At 52.7% G+C, this 11268-nt stretch overlaps 4 non-coding genes across 4 annotated transcripts; 3 read left to right on the top strand and 1 right to left on the bottom strand.

The window, feature by feature from the left end:
- Window positions 1-1494: 1494 nt before the first annotated feature.
- On the bottom strand, window positions 1495-1566 carry TRNAP-AGG. The gene has a single exon. It is a non-coding gene; the product is annotated as a tRNA-Pro (tRNA).
- A 207-nt stretch (window positions 1567-1773) lies between these two features.
- Window positions 1774-1846, top strand: TRNAK-CUU. The gene has a single exon. It is a non-coding gene; the product is annotated as a tRNA-Lys (tRNA).
- A 3334-nt stretch (window positions 1847-5180) lies between these two features.
- TRNAK-CUU lies at window positions 5181-5253 on the top strand. Its single transcript has one exon. It is a non-coding gene; the product is annotated as a tRNA-Lys (tRNA).
- A 3795-nt stretch (window positions 5254-9048) lies between these two features.
- On the top strand, window positions 9049-9120 carry TRNAP-CGG. Its single transcript has one exon. It is a non-coding gene; the product is annotated as a tRNA-Pro (tRNA).
- The last annotated feature ends 2148 nt before the right edge of the window (window positions 9121-11268 follow it).

Raw genomic sequence — 11268 nt, 5'->3', positions numbered from 1 at the left:
CTCTCTCTCTCTCTCTCTCTCTCTCTCTCTCCCCCTCCCTCCCTCCCTCCCTCCCTTCCTTCCTTCCTTCCGTTCTTTAGTTCTTTCTCCATTTTCTGTGTTCTTCAGATAGGGTAATTTCTGTCATTCCATCTTCATGTTCACTGATTCTTTCCTCCATCTCATCCGTTTGTTTGTAGCCCAACCATTACCCTTTTTATTTAAGTTATTATATTTCCCAGCTCTAAGTATTCCACGCAGTTATTCTTTATATCTTCTATATCTTTGAGACTTTTCAAGTTTTACATTTATTTCAAGCGCGTCCTTTATAGATCCATCTAGCATTTTTAGGATGGCTGCTTTCCTCCCTCTCCTTTTCAGATGGTTCTAGAACCTGTGTCGGTGCCTTTCAATATAGCCTTTTCTCCTTCGAGCTGAGATCTTCCTCGTATCTTCCAAGTGTGACCGGTGATTCTCAGCTGTGTCCTGGACATGTTTGGTGTTATGTTTTGAAACTCTAGATCTTATTTTCATCTTCTGATTGAGCAGCCTCCTCTAACAACACACCTCCCTCCTCCCCCCCCCCCCCCCCCCACGGTGGGAAAAGAAGACTCCACTTGGTGGGGCAGCTTACATAAGGTCGGTCCTCCTTAATGCGGGATAGGAGTGAGAGTTTAGGCTCCCCACTAGGCCTCTGCGGTCACCCCATGGCTGGGGAGGGGTGGGGCGCCCCATCAGACAAAGAGAAGGTTGGGGGAACATTAGAGGCTGTAGTGAAGCAGGGACCCCGGAGCTCGTGCTTGGGGGGGCAGGCTGAAGTGACCCTGCAGTTTTTGTTCAAGTCCCAGAAAGGGAAAGGGGAGGTGAGGGGACCTGAGCCTGAAGTCGAAGTGTCTATTTCGTGAGCTGCGTGCTCAGGGCAGGCCCTGCCCAGCCACCTTACTCTCCCCTTCGGGCAGTAGGACTGCAAGGAGGCGGGGGGTGGGGGTGGGGGTGGGGGGTGTGGGGGGGGGAAGGAGGGGTGAGGGGGGTGTCCCGGGAGCCGCCCTGAGCCCGCACTGGTAATTAACACAAGAAGCGACGCTGGCCGTCAGCCAGAGTCTGGCTCATGGGGAACATAGTTGGGGGCCTTCCGGGCCTGGTCTGGGTCCCCTGGTCACCCCCGCGGGCGCGGGACGAGGACTACCCCGCCCGGCCGTACTGGCTCAGCGCTCCCCCTGGCGGCCAGTCGGGGAAAATCACCTGGAAGTGCAGGAGCCGCCGGAGGCCGGCGAAGGGCGGAGAGTCCCGCGCCGAAGGGGCGGCTTCTCGCGTCTGTGCGGTCCCGCTGCGCCTGGACGTCTCTCTGTCGGCCCCCGCCCCCGCCCCCTAAATTCAGTGTGGAGCTCACATTCAGCAGAGATTAAGGATCTCTGGCCCTTCCACTCAGGACAGCCGGCCCGAGGAACGATGTCTCGGCTGGGAACCCAGAGCTTCAACAGGGCTCTGGGGAAATGAGAAAGGAGAAAAAAGCTGGGGCTCGTCCGGGATTTGAACCCGGGACCTCTCGCACCCTAAGCGAGAATCATACCCCTAGACCAACGAGCCACCCTCGAGGAAAGTTTACTTCTACTTATTTCTAGTTACGCTCAGGCCCTCGTTAACCACCTCCTAGTTAATTACAGTCTCTTTCCCCCGTGGTGGCCAGCCATGCCTACACCACATCTTCCAAGGCAGGATGCACTTTTGCCTCTTTTTGTGGTACTTACCTTGAATACTTTGAGTAGCAGGTAGGTAGAGTCTGCTCTTGCCCTCGCCCGGCTAGCTCAGTCGGTAGAGCATGAGACTCTTAATCTCAGGGTCGTGGGTTCGAGCCCCACGTTGGGCGTGTGGTTTTGACTGGTAATGAGGCCACAAGGGAGGCAAGCAAAGAAAGTATTTCATAGATGAGCTATTTAAAGAGGCTTTAAACAATCTTAGGCCGGTGGCAGATCCTGCTGCTGAGGCTTCCGTGCCTCACCCCGGCTCTGTGCTTGTGTGAAGCAATGTAATTATTTGGGGCGGCCAGCCAGCTTTTGAAAACGGGTCCAAGAAGACACATAGCTATATCTTTTCTTAGATTAGTAACCCGAGAATGATCTGTGCTACCACATTAGACTGGGGACACAGGATTCAAACCCAGAGCCCGGTGTCTATGTGGGTTTGGGGGTGACTCTCTTGGTCCTGAATGGGACTCCCAGGAGGAGGCTCCGGATCAGGGCCACCCCAGTGCCTGAGGAGGGGCTGCACAGAATTTCCCTCCCCCACCCCCACCCTGAGGTTGGTGGCCTCTCACCTTCGCCCCACTCTCCCCAATGAAAGGGAAGTGGAGATGGGGCATTTTGTGTTCTATTTTGGGGAAGAGGGAGAAGGGGGCATATGGTTCCCATCAGCCGATTTTCTTCTGTTCTCTTGCAACCCTTTAGGCTCTTGAAAAGGCCTGCTAAATGTCTGATAGGACCAGATTTTCTTTCTTTTTTGGGCTGGAACCGAAGTTATTCTGGGAGACACCCCTCCCCTGGACCCTTGGATCTTCAGGTCCCAGGCCTGTGGCCAGTACTCTTGCCAGAAGACCCCATATTCCTCCCTTCAGGGCGCTCCTAGTCTCAGTCATCCTTCTGGGTGTTCTTAGGGGAAAAGAAAACTCAGTTTATGAGGTACTTGGGTCCATACACCTTCGTCGCTTTTTGGAAAATATTCTTACCAACTCGGTATCACTATTCATTCCCGTGGCACCATAAGAAGTTACCACAGTCTGAGCGATTTAAAACAACAGACATATATTTTCTCACACTTTCGGAGACCGAAGTCGAAAGTCGAGGTGCCAGCTGGCCACCTTTCCCACTCTCTTTAAAAGCTCCGGGGAAGAGCCCCTCCTTGCCTCTTCCAGCTGCTGCTGGCTCTGGTCAACTTTGGCTTATAGACTCATCACTGTATCTGCGCCTCCACTCTCGCATGGCTTTCTTCCCTCCACGAGCCTCTGTGTCTGATATAATCATATGATCTCTTTATAAGACCCCTGTCATTGGGTCAGGGCCCACCCCACTCCAGGATGATCTCACTTTAACTAATTACATGTGCAAAGACCCTACCTTCTGAGGTTCTGGGAGGCCCTAGCGTTAGGGGGATACCATTCAACACTATTATTTTTGGAGGCGCCTGGGTGGCTCAGTCGGTTAAGCGTCCGACTTCGGCTCAGGTCATGCTCTCACAGTTCGTGGGTTCAAGCTCCATGTTGGGCTCTGTGCTGACAGCTCAGAGCCTGCAGCCTGTTTCAGATTCTGTGTCTCCCTCTCTCTCTGACCCTCCCCTGTTCATGCTGTCTCTCTCTCTTAGAAATAAATAAAAAACATTTTAAAAATTAAAAAAATAAAACACTATTATTTTTTTCAAAGAATGTTATATTCCTTTTAGTTTTCTAACTCATGACCCCAAGGTCGGGAGTCAATTGCTCTACCTGCTGAGCCAGCCACATACCCCTATCTTCTTTTTACATAATAATTATAGTTTACTGGGATATGTGCACTTGGCGGGCCCTATACGGTGGCTTCTCCAACCTTGGAATCAGACTGGTTACTGCCACTCACCGTTCCTATCCCACAGTGATTTTCTTGCACTCCTCGCACAGTTATGGTGGGAAATCCAACGTTGCAGAAATAGAGCTTTGTCAAAAGTTGAGAGTCAGTGTTCAGAGACTGCGGTGTCTGATGGATGTTGAGTATTGATGTTTCCCTCAAAACTTTTAAGTATCCCTGGGAATTTGTACGTACTATACATGTGCCTCCACGCGCAGTTTGGGAATCGCAGAGCCAAGCCCAAGGCATCACTCCGAGTATAGACTTCGCATGCTTTAGGAGCAGAAGCAGCTGGTGTCACAGGGAACACATGCTGGTGGCTCCTTGGGTGGGGGTTTGGGGGTGACTGTTTTGGAAGTGGCTGTACCCTGAGCGCAGTCCCACTTGAAGGTCCTGTCAATGTCTGAGTGGTACCTTGACCCAACCCAAACTTTTAGCCACCACCAACACTGAGGGCTCAAGACCCCAGGCCGGCCGGAGGGATCCCTCCCTCTTGGTCTGAAAAGACATCACAGTCAGGCCCCACACTGCCTGCTTCAGAAAGGGCACTGACTCGGTTTCCCTTGGCCAGGGAGGAGTATGCCCTCATATCTGGAGTCTGGGATGCTAACTCTGTATCTTGTTTTCAGACAAATCCCCCCAAGGGGCCCCCAGCGCTGGGCGCAGCAGAGGACGCAGGGACAGTCTAAGCAGAGAGTGAGTGCAGGACCAGGCCAGTTCCGAAGGGTGGAAGGTTTTTCATCACTGTCATGTGGGGTGATGGCTCTCTGGGTCCCTGCTCCTGGGCAACAACCTGACCGTCTGGAGGAAGGAAGGAAGGACAGAAGGAAGGAAGGAAGGAAGGAAACACAGGCTTGGAGGGGATTTGAACCTGGGACCTCTCACCCCCAAAGTGAGAATCATACCCCTAGACCAACAAACCAAACTAACCCTGCCCTGTGTTGCTAATTCTGTCCCCTGGCTTTCTTCTCCTTGGGCTGTGACAGTATCCCAGATGCTCATCCCAAGGAGAGAGGACCGGGTCACCTTCCAGAGAGGGGTGAGTTCAACTCTGTAGGTTCTAGAGTCCCAGAGGTCAGTTCCCCCTCAGAGCCTCTGTCACCAGGACCTCCTATCTGCCCTGGGCTGCCGCGGGGCAGGCGAGCCTCCAGGACCACGTAGGGGGGGTCCTTGGGGGGGGGTAGGGGGGCCTCAAACCCGAGACTAGGGCGTTCCCGCCTCCCTACCCGCCAGCCCCAGCTATGGGCCTCACCTCAGGAGGTTTGGTACTGTCGTGGCCTGCGTGCTGGATCCGGGGTCCGAGCGACCGTGGTGTATCAGGGACTCGGGGCCTGCGTGGCACCGGCTTCCCAGCGCTGCCGAGCTCCCGGGCCTCCTTCTGTTTGTCCCTTTGGGTCAGAGTGTCCCCGATCCCTGCCCATGTCCTTGAATTTTAGCCTTCCCTCCCCTCCCGCTGCTTTCAATTCTGAGGTTCTCGGCCAGTTTCTGGCTGAACAGAGGAATCGTATTGAAGGCAGTACTGGTCACAGGGGCGGGGCTGTGGTGAGGGGAGGGCTTTATGCCCCAGCACTGCCTCCTGTTCCCTCTGAGAGAGACAGTAGTCACCGTGCCCGGCTAGCTCAGTCGGTAGAGCATGAGACTCTTAATCTCAGGGTCGTGGGTTCGAGCCCCACGTTGGGCGTGTATTTTACAAACCTGCGCCAGTGTAATGAATGGTTTGCGGTGTTTAGGCAAACAGTAAGCACAACTCATATTTCAGGGTCCAACCCTCAGGGGCCCAAAGGCCAAATCTCTGTGCTGCATCCGGAACTGCAAGAAGATGGGAGTCCAGGGGGAAGGTGAGGCATTAGAGTTGCTCAGGAAGACCTCTAATACCAGTCCCTTCTACGCTGAGATTGTGGACACGAGTTGTATTTGCACTTGGGGATTTAGGTGTGGGGGTTGAAGTGTGTATCTAACCCATGGAGACGTGGTAGGAGTAGCGTAGCTCAGGGGATTCACGCGTGCAATTTGGTGGTCTCACACAGCACGCTCAGATGCTTCCTGCCCCCTTCCGGTGAGCCTGTGTCCTAACTCTTTTGAGACTAGGCTGCCCAGTTGCCTGGACCCCTGGGGCGTGGTCCTTGGATCTGACTCCCTGGACCTTCCCAGAGTGGGTGCAGATGTGAATTAAAGATAAAGGAGTGAGGTCCCTAGCCTCCTGATCCTGGGCTTCTGAGTTCATTGGAGATCCACGGGCTGCAATTCTCCCCTCTTCTCAATTCCCTTACAAGAGCAAGGAATTCAATCCTGTGAAAATTAACCTGAGTTTCACTCACAGACGGAGGGAGTCCTTCCCAGCTGGGACCAAGGATAAATGCCTGGCTTTTCCAGGACACCAGGAGGTGGGGTTGGGATGGAGAGACAGGGGAGGGGCTGCGGCGGGAAGCAAAGGTGCCACACCAGCCCTCATGCTCAGGGTCCTAGAACAGAGTCCACGTTGGGGGTGGGGGTGGGGACAGGAGGTTTTGCCCCCCGGGGGGGGGGTCTGTCTGCTCATCCTTAAACTGGGAGAAGAAACCCTGAGCCCTCCCCGTGGCACAAGTGTTGGAACTTCCTCCTCCACCCCAGGAGAGCCAGTCCCAGGGTGGCTGGTGTCCAAGGCGGCTGGGCAGCTGGGATGTTCAGAGAAGGGAGAGGGGCTAAGCTCATCTGAAGCTGGATCAACATGGACAACACACTCCACTCTGCTCCACAGTCCCCAGCTAACCCAGGGGAAAGAGCACTGAACTCTTGATCCGCTGCCTTTGAAAGAAAGATCAGGTCTCTAGAAGACAAATTTGGCTCAGTCATAACCTCCTTGTCATTTGGGCGGTGGCTCTTGCCATAGCACCTGGGCTGTGGAGATCCAGATGTTTCCATGTGTGTGAATGTAGCTGACTAATGCAAGTTGGACCCAGAGGGCTCCCTCGGGACCAGCCAGCCTTACAGGGTCCTTGGCTTCATGCAGCGTAGAAATCAAGCGTGAGCAGAGAGGAAGTGAGAGCAGTTTGTTGAAGACATTGAGCAGTTACAGACGATGTCTAGGAGGCCTGGAAAGGAAAGAAGAGTCTCGTGTTAGCTCGGGGGCTGGGGGTTTTATTGAGGATGCTGGCTTGGTGCCCGTGTCTTCTCAGGCATCCAGGAACACAGAGAGGGGTTACGTGTTCTCCATAAGTCCCTGCTGTGGAGCCAGGGCTCCTGATGAGTCAGTGGCCTTGGACAGTGTTCATGACAACTCCCACCCCATCACTCCTTAGATGTCATCTGTTGTGCTGGAAGACTCCAAAAAAATCAGCAGTCCCTTGACCTTTACAAGGAGGACATACACTATCTGTCGCTGTAAGGTGTGTGTAAGGTAGGGGTGTAGAACCTAGCAGGAACGGAAGCAGGAAAAGGAGAAGAAAAAGCAGTTTTCCTGCGGTTCCTTTAGTTTCTCTGTCTCACACCACCCAGGTGGCATCCCCGGTCCCTCTCAAATACCTGATGGAGCCGTCCCCAGCCAAGGTATGACCTCGGAGCAGGATTCAAACTTAGATCTCAGGAGCTTTAGAGTGGCGCTGGGTACATTTCCCAGGAGAGGCCAGGGTCGGGGTGAAGAGATGGAGAAAGGTGGTCCAGAGGCTGGGACACCTTGCTACATGGTCCCGATGGAAAACCTGCGGTCAGGTTTTGTAAAACTGTGCCCCAGAGGGTTAATGAGGTTAAAACTGTCACCACCCCCCAGTGGCTCCCCTTTTTCTTCACCAGAGTGCTAACTTTATCATTTAGAGGCACACAGCAGGCCGAGCTCCGCCAGCCTAGACCAGTTTGAGGTCCACACTGACGCACACATGTGCAGATGGACCTGCTCCATTATGTTAAACTCTTCGCCCAAGGAGGAGCTCAAGCTTCATCAGCACAGCCTACGACACGTATATAGGCATATTTTTTAAGTACTCCGACACAACCCTATGCCCCCCACCTCTCCTTTTGAGGACAAAACTCCCCTTTCTGAATATTCATCTGAATACTAACCCGCACTTTGGAGTGGGGTCAACAGCTTTGGAAATTATTCCCCACGATCTCCTTGCTTGCTACAAATAAAGTTCCCTCTGTGCGACAGCTCCGCCTGGTATAGTCTCTACCTGTAACTCACTAAGGAGCAAACTCGCATGACCCTGTGTCACAGAAGCACATGGGGAACGGAACTAGGGAGTCACTGGCCTCTGAGATTTGCAGAGCCAAGGTTGAGTTGGGGGCCAAGGCCCCCCTTCTTCCGTCTCAAATTAGCCAACCTAGGCATTTCCTAGGGAGAAAGGACCATCATTCCCATAGCACAGTTGTCCTTACTTCTTTTAAAAAGGAGCAGTAAGGGCTGAGCTGGATTTATCCCAGGAATGCAAGGTTGGTTTTATGTTCAAGTAAGTCTATCAAAGTAGTTAATCGTATTGACGGAATGAAAGAGAAAAGTCACGTGATCTTCATAAATGTTTGTAAAACCGCGTGGATACAATTCACACCTGTATTAATCATGGTTTTTATTTTCTGTATTTTATGATGGTTTGACATGTTGGGGGCCGCGCTGCCTGAGGAGAAACCCCTCCACCCAGGGTTAGCTCATTCTGAGACAGTAAACACCTCGCCCGCTAACAGGCCTTTCACATGCAAACCCACCAACGCCGAGTCCCTAACTCTCCAACGGCCCCCGTGTCCCGCATCCCACCGAAACCGGCCAGTCCTAAACTGTTCACCTTGCTTTGATGGCCTTTCTCACGGAAAGAATTCGCCCCAAAGTGCGGGAAGTTCCCAAGGGGGTCGTCGCCCACCCCGCGGGGCTTAAGGACCAGAAGGGAGAGGCGGAGCCCGCTCGCGGCACTGACTCCCGCCGCGGCCGGGCTGGCCCCCCGGACCTGTGCGCTTAACGTGGGTCGGACACCTCCTCCTTCCCCGTTTCCTCCCCCTGGTGAGATTCGAGGGCACAGCCCCGTCCTACGGGACCAGGCCTCTTCCTCTCGTCTGCTCGCCAGCCGCCGTTCGCAGCCCCCGCCGCCGCGGCCGCCGGAGGCCTGGGGTCCCCGCACAGCCGGAGCTCGGTCTTCAGGGGCCTCCGGCTTGTCCATGCCCCTCGCCCTCCCCCCTCTCACGGGAGGCTGCCCGCTCCCCTGGGGCCGGAACCCTTCATCCCGGGCCCCCCCCGCACCGCCCCCGCGCTCCTGGTCCCCCCGGGCCCCCCCCGCACCGCCCCCGCGCTCCTGGCCCCCCCGGGCCCCCCCGCACCGCCCCCGCGCTCCTGGCCCCCCCGGGACCCCCCCGCACCGCCCCCGCGCTCCTGGCCCCCCCGGGACCCCCCCGCACCGCCCCGCGCTGCGCCCGCGGACGCGCCTCCGGGAGCCGCCCAGCCGGCCCGGGGAAGAACCGCGGTCACACGCGGCCGAACGCTTGTGCAGGAAGAGCTAGCGCCGCCCAGCGCGCGCGAGGCTCGTTGGTCTAGGGGTATGATTCTCGCTTCGGGTGCGAGAGGTCCCGGGTTCAAATCCCGGACGAGCCCGAGGCGTGCGTCTTTGCCTCCCAGTATTTTACCAGGGAAGAGCGGGCCCAGGAAGCGGAGCCGTCGGGAGCACTGCGGCGAGGGTTCTGGGGGACGGCGGTGGGGGTGTTGGAGCGGTCGACTCGGTGGTCAGCCCGCGCCCAGCTGGTCTCCGCCATGCCGTCCCCACGCGCTTTCCCCGCTGGACACCTGTTTCCTCCCACGGGCCGGCTTGAGACGTGCTGTGAACGTGCAGAATTCACGTCCGCATTTGAAGACGCGTCACAAGGAAGGTAAAATCTCTCACTACGTGTGCAATGATGTTTTGGATATATTAGGTTATGTAAAATATATTATTACAATTAATTTTACCTGTTTCTTTTTACTTATTGTTTTGCGTTTTAATGTGCTACTAGAATTTAAGTGGCAGAGGTGGCTCATGTTTGGGGCCTGCAATAATGCACCACGCTGGGCCAGAGGCATAACTCTTATTTGGGAACAGAGGTCCTAGGCCCATATGCGGATCGACCTCTTTTTTTTTTTTTTTATAGTTGTTTATTTTTGAGACAGAGCACGAGTGGGGGAGGGGCAGAAAGAGAGAGACAGAATCTAAAACCGGCTCCAGGCTCTGAGCTGTCAGCACAGAGCCCGACGTGGGGCTCAAACCGACAAACCATGAGATGATGACCTGAACCAAAGTCGGATGCTCAACTGACTGAGCCATCCAGGTGACCCAAGGATCAACCTCTTAATTGTAAAAACGTTCCCTTCCGGTTTCGGTACCACAGCAGAGGGTGTCGCTCCCTCCCTGCCTGGGTTCTGGGCTCTGGACAAGACGCTTAGCCAAGCAGGCGCTATTTTCCCCATCTGTTAAATGGGAACACTTCTGATTCAGAACGATTTCTTTAAAAGACCGTCCTTTCCACCACTGATTTGTCGTGCACAATTTTTCACAAATCAAAAGTCTGAGTATATGTGGTTCTAATACTTCACTGCTTTGTACGGTGGTCTGTTTCCCCTTGCGCCCAAACCAGTTTAGCTTTTATGGGTAAGTCTTGATAGGCAGGCGTGTAAGTCTCTCAAATATGTTTTGGTGATTACTGGCCCTTTGCAATTTCTTGTAAGCGTGAGAATCAGCTTGTTGCTTTACCCAAAAATAGTGATTGGGATTTGGATTGGTTTAGCGTTGACTCATCAGAGCATTTCCAGGTGATCTGACACCATTATAATACTGAGTCTTCAACTCCTAAACAGGACGTATCCCTTCATTTATCAAGGTCTTCTTTTTAAAAATGTTTTTAATGTTTATTTCTTTTTGAGAGAGAGAGAGCAGGGGCAGAGAGGGAGACACAGAATCTGAAGCAGGCTCCAAGCTGTCAGCATAGAGCTTGACTCGAGGCTCACTCGAACTCACAACCATGAGATCATGACCTGAGCCGAAGCCAGTCGCTCAACCCACCGAGCCACCCAGGTGCCCCTATCAGGGTCTTCTTTAACTGACCATAAGTTTGATGTTTTCTGAGAGGTTTCACACATCTTTCATTAGAATTTGTGCTACCTATTTGATGTTGTTGATACTATTGTAAATGATATCACTTTGGATATAATGTTCTATTTTTTGCAGATATATATAAAATACAATCAATCTTTAATCTTGGATTCAGTAACATTGTGAAACTCACATATTATTTCTAATTTACAGAATTTTCTGCATCTTCAGGCATGTCATCTGTGAATAATGGTGGTATTAATTACTTCCAATCCTTATTTAAAAGTAATCCTTTATTACTTATTTAAAATTACTTATTAAAATTTTTATTTATTTACTTATTTAAATTACTTATTTTAGTAATTTATATAATTAAATTTATTATAATTTATATAATTATATAATATATAATTTAATAATTTTAAGTAATTATTAAATTACTTATTTAGATTATTTATTTAGATTACTTATTTACTTATTTAAATTACTTATTTAAAAATAATCCTTTTAGGGGCGCCTGGGTGGCTTAGTCGGTTAAGCGTCCGACTTTCGCTTAGGTCATGATCTCGCGGTTCGTGGGTTCGAGCCCCGCGTCGGGCTCTGTGCTGACTGCCAGCTCAGAGCTTGGAGCCTATTTCAGAGTCTGTATCTCCCTCTCTCTCTGACCCTCCCCTGCTCAC

The sequence above is a fragment of the Hyaena hyaena genome, unplaced genomic scaffold (assembly GCF_003009895.1).
Source record: "Hyaena hyaena isolate Hyena2069 unplaced genomic scaffold, ASM300989v1 scaffold_285, whole genome shotgun sequence".
Classification (NCBI taxonomy): domain Eukaryota; kingdom Metazoa; phylum Chordata; class Mammalia; order Carnivora; family Hyaenidae; genus Hyaena; species Hyaena hyaena.
Note: the sequence above shows the minus strand (reverse complement) of the source record. Positions and strands in the feature narration are given on the sequence as shown.